Here is a 12,932-nt window from a genome sequence, read left to right on the forward strand (position 1 = left end):
GGGAAACTTTAACACATACTCTGGGGCGAAGGGACTGCGCTAGTCTTTATTATGTATGGAAGTGGCTTCTCACAGACTCTAGGTTGTTGTTATTGTTTCTGTTATTTGAAAGTTTGCACATCAGTGCCAGATTCAAGGATGGCAAATGCCAGTGCAAATCACGTCAGAACTATGTGATTATCAATCCCATCCCTGCACGCTCCCATTCTCCATCACAGCTCCAGTTTTCAGACACGTGTCCATGTCTCTACGCCAGCATATGCCTTTAACCCAATTTCCCCTTATCACTTTGTCCTCCTTTGTTCCCACAATTATTCCCCCTCCCCCACATTTCCTCATCCTCAGCAGCTTCCTTTCATCTGGCTCCTTACCCTTTGCTAACAAACCTGCCCTCAAAAACTCTCTTCCATGATCCTGCCAGCATGGCTAATGAAGGACCTATCTTCCCTCCTTCCTTCTGCCTCCAAACTTTTCAAATCTGTAACTCTTTTCTCTCTCTTTATTCAGGTTCTTATACTGGGTCCCACCTCTGAAGTGTCAGATCACTTCCCAAGAGTGCAAACAGCAAAAGTGATATCAATCCCTTCCATTCCTGCTCGCCACCAGTCAGGAAGGCAGGTTTAGTGTCTGGGGTTTTTTTAATATAAATACAAAGTATGAGAATGAAGGTAGTATTGCAGACATCCTGAGCAAAGAGGTCATGTTGCTTTTAGTCTGAATGCAGCAAAGTGAATGGTGACTCTTATTTCATCTAGCAGCAAATTCCATACATGGGTCTTGTTCCCCTGAAGGCTCATGAATTTCCCCTTATTGGTTGACAGTTTCGTTGTTCCCGTGGCAGGGATGGTGTCCCTAGCCTCTGTTTTGCCAGAAGCTGGGAATTGTCAACGGGGTGGATCATTTGATGATCATCTGTTCTGTTCATTCCCTCTGGGGCACCTGGCATTGGCTGCTGTCAGAAGACAGGATACTGGGCTAGATGGACCTTTGGTCTGACCCAGTATGGCCATTCTTTTGTTCTTATGTTATGTTCTAACAAAGCAGTCGTGGAAGGTCACGTTCTTAGAAACAGGTCTTTTGGGTAGCCAGGGCCAGTCTTGGGACAACAGCCTTAAAATGAACTCTGTGTTAATGGGGAAGCAGTGCAGACAGCAGCTAATCAGGGTTATGTGTTCCCAGGGACCTGTGCTGCTGAGCAAGTGGGCTGCTGTGTTCTGGACCAGCTGGAGTTCTCTCTTGGCACAGGGCTTCACTCCTAGACACAGAGAATCACACTAGTCAAGCCTAGATATTACAAAAGTATAGACCACCATGGCCAAGGCCGTGTGCAGAGAATTGGGTTCAATCTTCTGGCCAGGCTCAGATGGAAGTGAGCATTTTTGTCACTCTGGCTATTTGGATGTCCAGGTGTGTCATAAATATAAAGGGAAGGGTAACCACCTTTCTGTATACAGTGCTATAAAATCCCTCCTGGCCAGAGGCAAAATCCTTTCACCTGTAAAGGGTTAAGAAGCTAAGGTAACCTCTCTGGCACCTGACCCAAAATGACCAATGAGGGGACAAGATACTTTCAAATCTGGAGCGGGGGGAAACAGACTTTTGTCTGTCTGTGTGATACCTTTGCTGGGAACAGATCAAGGACGCAAACCTCCAACTCCTGTAAAGATAGTAAGTAATCTAGCTAGAAAATGTGTTAGGTTTTCTTTGTTTTGATTTGTAAATTCGCTATGCTGGAGGGAATGTGTATTCCTGTTTTTGTGTTTTTTTGGTAACTTAAGGTTTTGCCTAGAGGGATTCTCTATGTTTGGAATCTGACTGCCTGTGAGATTATCTTCCATTCTAATTTTACAGAGTGTTTCTTGTATCTTTGTTTTGTTCTTCTAATAAAGTTCTGTTTTTTAAGAATCTGACTGGGTTTCTAGGGTCCTAAGAAACCCAAGCTGGTCTGTGCTCAACGTGTTTATTCTCAAGCCTCCCCAATAAAGGGGGTGTAAGGGCTTGGGAGGATTGCTGGGGGACAAGGAACTCCAAGTGGTCCTTTTCCCTGGTTCTTTGTTAACACGCTTGATGTTCATACTGTTCAAGAACAAGGCAAAGTTTGTGCCTTGGGAAAGTTTTTAACCTAAGCTGGTAAAAATAAGCTTAGGGGGTCTTTCATGCGAGTCCCCACATCTGTACCCTAGAGTTCAGGGTGGGGAGGGAACCTTGACAAGGTGCAGTGTGGAATCTAAAATGACCCCCAAGAATATGGACCAATTTAACAATCTGAGGGCAGATGCTTTAAATGGAAGGGGCTATTGTGGAGAAAGTTATTCCCAGCAGGAAGCAGAAGAGTGCCTGCATTTGCTGAAGTTGAGTTAAATTTGTCTATGTAATATGTTTCTTGACAAAAATCCTTCCCAGGCATTAGAAAACCAAATCCTGTTGAAAGGATGTGACCCAAGTCAAGAACAAGTATTTAGACCCTTATTTTAGTTAGTTTCAGTTCATTGACTGTACTTTCGGAGAATGAGAAGACTGATAAAGCATCCACTAAAGTCTATCATCTCATCTTGTAGCTGTTCTGTTGTCCATCTTTACTCCTTTTTAGTCTAATTTATTGTGTAGCCCCAGTGATTAAAGGGGAATGAAACAGCGGGGGAGCCTCACAGAATTAACCAGAGAGAAGAGTGAGCACTCCTTACCCAAACCCAGGAGAAAAGAGGAGGAGCTAACCTCTCTTGTTAGCACAGGTTGGGGACATGCGCAACTGCAAAATTCCCTTTATTTTAACACCAGTGTAGCACTGTAGGTAAACACATTTTTTTACAGTTCATTCTAAACAATATACTGACATACTCAGGACTTGAAGCTTGAGATTTTATTTTCTAAACAAGTACTTTCCACATATGTTCCTTTGGTCAAAAAGTCAACAGTCAGCCCCACCCTGAGCAGAGAGGGCAGGGCTGAGGCACATGAAAGATTACCAGAGCAGAGATGTTGGCAAGCACTGCAGTATATACAGAGGAGCCTTAAATGCAAGGACAAGAAGTTTGACCTTGTTGCATAAAGCAATAAACCAGTAAAGCAGAACCACTGAAGTGATTTAAAGGAGGAGGATGCTACATGATCAAAACAACAGTAAAGAGAGATGACTTTGCCAGCAGTATTTTGATGGTCTGGACTGAAGGTCAAAGATACTTACTGTAACCCTAAAATAATGCTTAATAATTGTCAACATTATACTCAAAGTTCTATGTACAAGTAGACATATGTTCTCAGTCAATAGAAAAACTTTAAAATGAAAAATTGAACCATCTTACAATTTAAATACACTTGTAATATTTCCCAATGCTGTATTCATGTTTGATATCACTTGAAAGGGCTTACTGAACTGAGAAGAGGGACACAAATTCAAAATGACAGAACAAAGTACTGTGCATGGCTCAGTTATGAATGTTTACACTTTTAAAAAAAAGTCATCTTGGTTTGTAAACCGCAGACAGACACTCTAACCAATGGGAGAACACACAAAAGATCTGAATTGTGAAGAGTTAGTCTTCTTCTATTATTTATCTTTCATCAGTTCGTTTGTTTTTTGTTATATCTCACTAAGGCTGTTTTTCTCCCTCTTTTCCATCTTGCTTTAATCAGCTAACAGGAAAGTATCTTACATGTAAATTTGAGTTCAACTACTTCCTTCAAACACTTACCAAGGTGGACAGTGGGACACGTCCCTTAACAGCAGGAGGGCCATGATACTCCCCTCTTCCGTCTCTAGGGGTAACTTCCTGGGAGGTGAGTGCATGGATCGTGTGACTGAGAGCTTGTCTATATGAAGTCAGTGAGTAGCAAGCCGGGGTACAAACCTACCTCATATTAGCTTGTTATGCACTGTCCATATGGACCTAGTGCTGCACGCTAGAAATTCCCTAGTGAGCTTTAAGCTACTTCCTTTTCAAAGTGGGGAAATCAAAACGCACTAAGGAACTTTTAGTGTGCACCAGCAGGGTCCACACAGACATATAGCATGTGGGAGGCTAGTGAGAGGTAGATTTACACCCCAACTTGCCATGCATTAACTGTTTGTATAGACAAGCCCTGAGTGAATGGGGAGGGGGTGAATGGGACTGACAAGTGTCATGCCTTGGGTGGCATGCTCACACATTTGAATTCCCACATCACACCTGCCTGCATCTGTGCTGGAATGTCATATATCCTGGTGAGGGGGGAGGAGGGGAAAATGAGGCAGCAGTCAAGCCTCAATGTTTCATGTGGATTTCCTCCTCCAGGCAATGGAGGCTGCTGTAGAGCCACAGTCTCTCTTACTCCTCCCCATCCCCTTTTCAGTGTTCCCCTGCTGCCCCACTGAGAGGAAAGACAGACAGTAGCATGAGCCCTGCTGCCATGATAAAGGACTATAGCTGGGGGAGTGAAATGGTGGGGATGGGGGAGCCCAGCAGAGAAGAAGGGAGTTTGTGTGTGAAAGGGAAGTGGAAACCACAACTGGGAAAGAAAGGAATGGAGGAGGAGGCATAAATCACAGTTTCTCCATTAAGGAGGAAGAAGCCCTAGCAGCAGCTCCCTTGCTTCACTCACACCTCTTGCAAAGGGCATCTTATAAGGAGCTTTTCAAAACTTGGCACCTGAGGATGAGTGGAGAGTTGGGCTGAAGGGAGAGATCAATGAATGAATGGGAGCAGTGAGATTCCGGGGAGAGTAGAAAGGTTGGGGGAGGATTTGAATGTTTATAGTGTGAGTGCACATATGAGCAACTGAGATGATTCTGGAGGCCCTGAAGGAGAGACTGAAGTAAGAAAGAAGAGGGGGAGCTTCAAAGAGAACATGGGGAGGTGAGGGAAGAGGACACAAAAAATGTTGTGCCAGAACAAAGGAGGTGGATAGAGAAGGGAACAACAGACAGATGCGAGACTTGAGGAATTGAACTGTTTTGAAGTGGGGAGTTCTTCATGCTGGCTCACTCTGTATTGTGTTTGATGGGTTGGCTTTTCTTTAGAAGATTTTAATTTTTTTTGTATTCAGCCCTTACTCTAAGGTACTGAGCTATCTCACAATAAGCTCCTTATAAATAGATTAAATAATAAATTATTCCCTGTACATAAACACATTACCATATTGATTCTTTTCTCTCTGGTAAACTAATTAAGCCGACATCAGGGCAAAGTCTGAAAGTATACTAACTTCTAATTATGCCCCTGTATCCAAATGTTTGACCGGGACCTTAGTCATTATCAGTGGAAATTTCAGAGTGGAAACCTTGGTTATACGAAGAACCTTTGTTTACTTTGTAAACTATTAAAACAAAAGTGATTTATTTTCTTAGGCTATTCCTATCTCAGACAGTAACCTCATTTGGGAAGATTTCTGAAGCAGTCCTGTGTGGGGATTTACTCTTAAATATTCCTGAAAATTATCATTGGTATTATTACTAATTGCCCATAGTACCCAAAGTGTGATAAGTAATTTCCAAATAGAACAGAAAGCACAATCCCTTCCCTGGAAATTCACAGTCTAAAGACACACAAAAGCAATTAACTTGACCTTACCTGCTAAAAGGCGTAACCCCGCTTGACACCTTTAACACAGCTCGTGAAGTCACTTGAGGCCAAATAACCTGAAAAATAGGGAGGTGGTTCGACTTCCAGGAGGCTTTCATAATGTAAACTTAATTCAAGCTCTATAACACAACTTTAAAAAAAAAACCTTCATGAAATCAATAACTTTTGTCTGGAGACCACAAACTTGCTGCTATATCGTATACATACAGGTACTAAAATTTATTCCATAATATGAGAGGTTAAATCCTTTGGGTGAAATCCTAGACCCACCGAATTCAATGAGAGTTTTGCCCTTTACTCCAGAAGAGCCAGGATTTCACACACCATATTATAAAATGGACTTAAAAATCGTGACTATCTTCCCTAAAGGCTCGATCCACAGAAGGCCTTAGGCACCTAAAATGGCAGGTAGGCACCTATATCCAACATTTAGGTGCCACTGAGATCCTCCAAACCCTTGCTCAGCCACCACCTAACTTACAGGCACCTAAAATCCCTTGATGCCTAAATCTCCATTCCCTATGTTTCAGCCTCTGGGCATGTGCACTGCTGCCTCATTTAGATGCCTGGGCAATTATCTCATGCCCAAGGCCCAGCAGGACCCTTAAAGTAGGCATTCCCTTAAAGTGTTTTCCTACCAATCTTGCCTGAGCCAATAGGCATTCTCTGAGCATTCCTACACTCACACGACTCAGCCAGGAGGGGAGGGAGGCAGAGAGCAAGAGGAAGCAGCAGCAGCCCACCATATCATCTTTAGCCCATTGAGAGTTCATCAATGCGCACTAGTGTGCAGCAGAAGGTCCAGACAGTTAGTATGCAGGAGGTTAGCACACTTCACATTCACATCCTGGCTTGCCATGCACTAACTAGCCATGTAGACAAGCCCCGAGAAAGATCCACACCAGAATATCCCATAACCCAGTGCTTAGGGAACTCCCCTGAGACGTGGAAAACCCAAATTCAAAGCTTCAAAACCCTTCTCAACATCAGGCTGGGGAGGGGTTGGGGGTAACTGAACCCTTGTCTCCCACATCCCAGGTGAGTGCTCGAACTACTGGCCTAAAGGTTAAAAGAGTGCCTCTTCTCCGCCCCCAGCGATTTCTTGCAAAAAAAAAAAAAACAGTTTAGGCACCTAAGTCCAGGAGAGGGTTCACAGCTGAGACTTTCAAGCAGAGTTAAGTGCCTGACTCCCTGAGAGGAGCAAGGCTTAGGCCATGCCCCTCTGCTCAGTATTTCCTACTTGCTACCTTAGACAGCTCCTTGATCAGCTCACTGCCTTTTGTGGATCCCATTCTTAGGCCTTGTCTACACTACTGCAATAAGTTGACCTAAGTTACACTACTTAGGTCATAGCTTAGGTCAACTTACTGTGGTGTCTACACTGTGCTGTGGCAACGGGAGGCGCTCTCCCGTCAACTTACCTTAATCTTCTCCTTCCGGTGGAGTACAGGAGTCAATCACAGAGTGCTCTGAGGTTGATTTAGCGGGTCTTCACTAGACCCGCTAAATCAACCCCTGCTGTATCGATCACAGTAGCATTGATCCCCGGGAAATGTAGACATGGCCTTAGTCGCCTAACTCTTCCATGCACTGTATAGGGAGTCTAGGCATCTAAATTGGGGCTATGAATTCCACTGGATGGCAAGGCACCTAAAAGTAAGGCACTGTAATGGTCAGCATTGCAATACCTCAGTGCCTTTGTGGATCTAGCCCCAACTGTTACTTACACTATTCTAATATTGGAACATTGTAATATCTCAGAATGTTAGCTAAGCCAGTTCCAGTTTTGAAAAATCTGACAGCTTTACTTAGATATTCCATTATTAGATGTCTCATCTGAATAACTGGCTGCACTTAGGTTGTGCATACAGACTATGTGAATATTTAACTACTGCTACTTCTTTTTTTAAATCTTTTATTTAAAAGTGGAAAGACTATTCTACCAAACTATTCATAATCTAGGTTACAGAAGGAAATATATCAACATACAGTAATTGAGAACATTTCTAAACACATCTTAAAGAAGCATGGGATACAGAAATTAAGCAAAATATCCTATGTTGTGCCAAATGATAGAGATATTGTGGACTATAGAAAAGCTACTGGTCCTCATCTATCCAATTTCACTACTATAGCAAATGCCAAATAAAAGCGATACCTTCAAGAAATCCCATCTTTGTGTAGATATGCTTTGGGCATTAAGTGTGAGCTGTTTAATGGTCACTCAATGCCATAAAAAAATTATCTATCTAAATCAAATCCCATTACACAAATTCTCCTTCTTTCTTTATTTCTTCCTTTTTTGTTACTAGGCAGTCAAGGGAGCTAGCTAGCTCATTCACTCCGGGTAGACAAAGAACTGATGAGATGTGGGGTCCTTAAGATTCTCATTGGAAATTTTTCTCTCCCAGCAGGTGCAGAATGGTATAAGCTCCCACCCCTACTCCTCCTGCCAACTGTCTGGATTGCCATATGTGAAACACACAGAACTACTATTTTCAGTCTTTTTAAAAAAATGGAGGGGATAAAATTTGGTCTGCTCAGCAGAGTTTTGGTAGAGGTTGTTTTGTTTTGGTTTTTTTTTCATTTAAAGCCACCTTCCATTAAAAAAAAAAATCACAAAATAGCAGTAATAGAAAATAACTAGTATAAATCCATCAAAGGAAAAGTAAAGTAAGCGACAGTAGGAAGAAAAGGGCAATGGTAGAGTTACATTTTAAGAATTTGAAAATTAACATCTTAAAAAGTTGTGTGTCTGTTTATTCAAATAAGCATTTGATTTTATAAAACAGAGCTAGCAAATGATTAATTCAGAGGGTTTTTTAAATTGGTTATTATGTTAATGAGCTCACTCCTGGTAGGGGCTTTCCAAATGCCCGGAGGGACAGAGTCTTCCTTACGAAAAACACAAAGTAAAGACTGTTCAATTGGTCAAGCTTTAAAAATCAGCTACAGTTCAGCTGTAGTGAAAGGTATATGGATTTTTATCATGTGAACAACAAAAAGTATATTCCTTTCAGTTTTAAATAGCAGATTTGATCCACGGTTGTACTCTCCCTACACTCACAGAACTGGTGCTTAGATCAATAGAAGAGCCTCACATGTAAGGACAGAAGGATAATAAAGATCAGCAATTGCAGGGTGAGAGCCTCAGAAACAATTTAGGGACAAGAAGATTTACTGGCCACTTGTGACAAGAGCTGAGAGCAACATAGTAAATAATCATAATTCCTTTTACTGGAAAATAAAATGGCTAAGGGGCAAATTGTGACTGTCTCTGTGCAGGTGCGTCATCACACCGTGCCCACTCACAAGGCTATGCCCTATGAGAGCAGGGTGTCCTAACACAGATGGCAGCACTGAATACCTGAGAGGGGCATGGCCTTAGCCCTGCCCTGCCCACTGTATGTCTGCTCCAGTTGGGAGACACAGTCCGCTCTTCTATGTAAGGTGCAGGAAAGAGCCACTGGTAAGATAACAGAGCAAGTGGAGGTAAGGCTGTCCTATGCAGGTAAAATGCTTCCTTCTACCAGGACTCAGGCAGTGCAGTTCCACACTGCTCTCATCATGGATCTCATCCTGCCTAGCAGCCTTAACCTGAAGTTTATTTAAAAAAATGTATAATTTAGATGAATGAAATTAAAGACTTCCACAATTTTTAAGAGAAGCCTTTTAAGTTCAATGATTTGCTATGAAAAAACATTAATGGTGCCAGAGGAAGTATTATATGCTATTATTAGATGAACAATAAATACATTTTTTAAAAATTATCTTAAAAGGAAATATAGCAACAGATTTGAAGAAACCACACAAGACTTTCTTCAGAATGAACACTTCATGTAACAGTCAACAGAAAGCAGCTCCTCCAGTTTGTGTAGGCCATCAGTAAAAGCAATCTAACATATAACAAGACAAAATCTTTCTTCTGAATAGGAAGAGTGTTTAAATCAATTAGCTTTAGTAGGCAAAATATAATAACCAAGTTCAGGAATGGACTCTTTTTACTTTTGTCTTGAAATCTAACTGGATTCTCATGCTAAACTCCACAAGCTGCTCTTTAACAGGTTTAACTAATTTACTAGTGGCCTGAATTTTGAATTTTATCTTAACACAGTATTTAACTTTATCTTTTAAGCATGCAAAATATTTCAGCATCCATGCTAAGTATTTAATATATTAATATCAGAAGCCTTTTTCCCAGGAATTCTATTTAAAGGATCACCTGTCATATTAAATGCGAGTTCCTATGTGAAATGACACAGCAAAAGTGATAACCCGTATGAATTATAACTAAACCAATGGAAGATTGTTGTTCTATGTTTTATTGCTTTTGATATTTCTTTAGCAATCATCATTGCAGTCTGTCTCAACAATTCCCTGTGCACTGACATTCACAATAATGTGTTTTCATCACAAAGTTAGGCACTGTCATTAGATTTAGCAAAAGGCTATATTTTGCAGTTCCCAACCATTTTTCACACCTCACTGCTTCATTGGGATGGGAATGCAACAGTTTTTACATCTGTCATCTTTAGTTATAGTTACATGAATACAAGCATTAATAACAGATTACTGGAAATTTATAGAGAGATGATTAAGTAGATACGTTCTTGTTATCCAACATTGTTGTGGGGTTAGGAAAGAAGGACATGTCATAGTCTACTGATGCGGCAGAGCAGATCTGTCAACCACAACTTAATCCTCTGTAAAGCTTACTGTAGGGGGGAGGAGTGGTGTCCCTCAGAGATTGACAAGGAGGGACCACAACCCGCTCCTTGGTTTGCAGAGCCAGGAAGGCTGCGCCCGCCCTGCCGGAAGCTGAGGGGCGGGACAAGAACGGAAGTATAAAAGGTGGGCCCTGCAGCTCAGTTGGGCTGGAGCTGCTGAGGGAGACAGACCCATCCTGCTTGCTGCTGGAGCCCAAAGAGAACCCCAGCCATACCTAGGACTTGCCAGAGCTGCCAGTCAATCAAGACACCAAGGAGCTGCTGGGACTACCACTGGCAACCTACCCTAGGGAGACGGAGGACACCCACAGAACAGCAGTACCACGCAAAGGGGACATAGGAAGTAGCCCAGGATGCCCGACGCTTTGTTGCTCTGACTTGACTGCAGACCAAAGCCCCATAACCGTTTGGTGCCCTGCCCTGCCTGAGAGCCTGGGCTCATAGACTCAGTACAGCTCAGTCCAGCCTGAGGGGCCTCAGCTTTAAAGACAGCTAATTTTCACCTGATTGAGCACCATGACAAGAGCATCACCGTGAGGAGGCATGGCCTCCCTCAGATATTGACAAGGAAGGACAGCCACGCACGCTTACACTTACAAAACACATATTTATTCAGTTTCATTATTTCATATCTACTTAATTCATATTTCCTTTTGATTTCTTACAATCACTCAACACAAAATATATTGGTTGTCAATGGTTGGGATGCTTAGAGTTATAAGCAGCAACGGTGCTTAACAAATGCTTTGGCCTACAACTTTTCAAATTCATCAAGTGATATAAAGATGCACAAGCTTTTTTTCACTCTACACAGAAAGCAATTCTCTCTTACCAAACCTTTGTATTAAAGACACAACATAGGTGAAGCCACCAAACCAGTAAATACTTTCACTGCAGTTTAATTCTCTCAAGGGAAACAAAAAAGTAGCTTGGAGAATATAATGATTTGTAGGTCACTGAGAAATGGGCACTCTGGGGACAGATTAAGCACAGATCAGCTTTCAATGAAAGAATGCCGTGCAAAGGAGCAAATTTGACTCTCTCTTCCTCTGAATATACTTCTTTGTCACCACCTTAGCATCCCATTCTGAGGTCACGGAAGATCCTGAAAAGCAGTCCCAAAATATGATAATGTAAAAGGACATTCATATTAAAGAATAGTTGACCCAAGCCAAATAAAAACAAACTATATTCCAAAAAAATAAAAGATTTATAAAGTTTATTTCTTACATAAGGTTTGTAGACATGGATTAGAATCACCTGCTTTGGCTTGGGCACAGAAAAATCTAACAGTTCTCCAGCAGGTGCAGAACTAAGGCCTTGCCTTGACAGACAAGTCTGTGTCTTGGCTATAAAACTGTATCAAGGAGGAAAATCTATTACAAAGAGTGGCAGCTGTAACTGAGATAGGAAATGACTTTTTAATTTTGGAATTCAGTTCAAGTGCAAGACTGAAATCATCCTTTCCAAAACCTCACTAACATGTCAGATTTTTTAAACAAAGTCATGTCTTTGTTTTTGCTGTACTTGATCAGAAGAACAATTAGTTTAAACAGATTAATACATCAAAAGATTTCTGCTATTATTGCTAAAGTTCTTCCAAGGAAATGGAAAAAAAGTCACAGAAGACACATGAATAATACATTTTTCAAATGTTGTTTTAAGGTTTTTAAATCTCAACCAATTACGTACCAATTGGTAGAGAGTGAAAAGTATTTGTGAAGTTCTCATAGATCTGAAACGCCTGATCATCTGCCAGTGTCACTGGAGAGTGCTACTTCGGAGAAGACTGCAGTTGGGTAACACTGCCCTCATCAGCAGGTGTCACTGCTATCTACTCTAATTCCAAGTGTTCAAAAGAACAAAAGAAGATTTTGACCTGCTGAGAAAAAAGGCATGGCAAACTTAACATCAAACTAAGAACATACCTTTGATGTCTACCTGATAGCTGTAGTTCTGTTTGCTCTGCAGCAGCAATGCAGACTCTCATAATGAAAGAAAGGATCATCATTTAGGCTACTTACTAAGTAATAAGGCCATTAAACCAAGACTGAACAGACTTGACTGAAAATGGGTTTAGCAGTATGAATCTAAATCACCTGAAAGATCAGTACAGTTCTATTACATTGTACATACACCTGGAAGAGGATCATGAGCAATGACTGCTTCCTTTTTTAACTCATCCTTCATTTCAGCCTTACAAAAAGAATGAACGGAGAAGCGGAGTGGGTGGCAGAGGGACACACTTTTCACAAAGCACTCTCTGCTGAGGTGATGGAGGCGGAGGCTTCCCTCCTCCAGGATCAGATGCCAGCCCACACAATGACAGGGATCAGTGAGCTGAGGAGGGAAGCCTCAGTCAGCCCAATGACCAGCAGTGTTGGGCTCCACCGACTGCTACTCCAGCAGTGGGTTCCCACTAAGCCCACCCACCCAACAAAGGTGAACTGTGCAGGGGGTAAGGGGAGGTCTAATCATCTCAGCAAGGGCCTTATGTGAAGTGGTAACACAGCCCACACAGAGTCTCCTGCTTCAGTAGATTCTGGTGCCCACCGCTGTTCCCCAAGGAACAGCAATAGTCAGCCCCCTTCTCCTCTACCTTCTCTTCCCCAGCCACCACAATAGCAGCAGTGGCATTCTCACTCCC

At 42.0% G+C, this 12,932-nt stretch overlaps 1 protein-coding gene across 11 annotated transcripts in view; it reads right to left on the bottom strand.

The window, feature by feature from the left end:
• The window catches only part of FHIT (fragile histidine triad diadenosine triphosphatase), a 1,109,638-nt gene that overhangs the window by 927,901 nt on the left and 168,805 nt on the right, over nt 1–12,932 (bottom strand). For 7 of the 11 annotated variants that reach the window (XM_048859001.2, XM_048859003.2, XM_048859006.2 and 4 more), the window contains one exon: nt 5,547–5,614. The exons of the other annotated variants lie outside the window; for them this stretch is intronic. The gene's annotated coding sequence lies outside the window, so the exon portion shown is untranslated. The remainder of the gene's footprint in view (nt 1–5,546; nt 5,615–12,932) is intronic. 11 annotated transcript variants of the gene reach the window in all.

The sequence above is a fragment of the Caretta caretta genome, chromosome 7 (assembly GCF_965140235.1).
Source record: "Caretta caretta isolate rCarCar2 chromosome 7, rCarCar1.hap1, whole genome shotgun sequence".
NCBI classification, from domain to species: Eukaryota; Metazoa; Chordata; order Testudines; family Cheloniidae; genus Caretta; species Caretta caretta.